The sequence below is a fragment of the Octodon degus genome, unplaced genomic scaffold, assembly GCF_000260255.1.
Source record: "Octodon degus isolate 3935 unplaced genomic scaffold, OctDeg1.0 scaffold00010, whole genome shotgun sequence".
Lineage (NCBI taxonomy): Eukaryota > Metazoa > Chordata > Mammalia > Rodentia > Octodontidae > Octodon > Octodon degus.
This window is the reverse complement of record NW_004524586.1, coordinates 27,315,554-27,316,535: the sequence shown is the minus strand read 5'-3', so window position 1 is coordinate 27,316,535 and position 982 is coordinate 27,315,554. Positions and strand designations below refer to the sequence as shown.

The 982-nt window shown below is 47.4% G+C and overlaps 1 pseudogene; it reads left to right on the top strand.

Annotated features, from left to right (window-relative positions):
• Positions 1 to 706, top strand: part of LOC101584858 — a 3,460-nt pseudogene extending 2,754 nt beyond the window's left edge.
• The last annotated feature ends 276 nt before the right edge of the window (positions 707 to 982 follow it).

Here is a 982-nt window from a genome sequence, read left to right as displayed (position 1 = left end):
TGGGGACATCAGCAAAAAATATTAAGTGAACAATCACTCTTTGCAAATCAGTGGCCACTTTCTATTGAGAAAATTTTATTTTTCCCTTAAAAAAATCTCATGAAAACCAGTCATAGAGAAGAACCCAGCCAAAGAAAGAATTGAGTCTTTTTTTTCTCCAAAAGGAGGACATCAAGTTCCAGGTAGTGCTTTGTGGACTGCAGACCCAGGAAGAAGAGGAGTCTGGGAGGACCCTAAACTCTGCTTAAAGATGGGCCTTGGGGTTGGTCAGGAAGCTCAGTGGGGTTGCAAAGGCTAGGGGATCCCGGGAAGCATGATTCCTCTTCTGAGCATGTGTGGGGAATGCCTGAATGAAGCGGAAGCCCAGAGCACCTAGGTAGATAGCAGGGAAGGGAGAGCTCCAGAGCCAGGGCAGTTCTAGTAAGTTAAGTGGTTTCTTTTCTGTTTCTATTTTAATTCCCTGGATGAGGTGGATATATGCAAAACTACAACTGAGTTCAAAATGATCCAGATTTCATGAACCTGTGCATGGCTCAGCCTGACAACCACCTTTCACTGTCAACCTGGCTTCCACCTGGAATGGCCAAGTGCCCGCCTCTGTGAACGTCCTTGACTGCTGTGAACGTCCCTGGCTGGCCTCCCTAGGTGCTTCACCTCCACCACGCTGGAGCACGCACTGATGATGCAGCTCACTGTGATCTTTTAGGTGTTCTCTCCCCTGCCTAATGACCTTCAAGTTCTCCCTGTTGCCTCCAGAAATGCCACCTTTTCAAGTCGCTATTCAAAGCTTTTTATGATCTTGCATGGCCTCCTTTCATAGATGCATGTCCCACTGCTACCCTGAAAGTCTCTTAAATGCCAGAATTATACAAATGGCTCATGCCCTCGACTGTGCTCTACTGTACCGGGTGTCCTGCACATGCTGTTTCTGACCCAGGGATTGCTTTCCTTTCTGGGGATTCTTGAGTCCTTCATGAAGTAG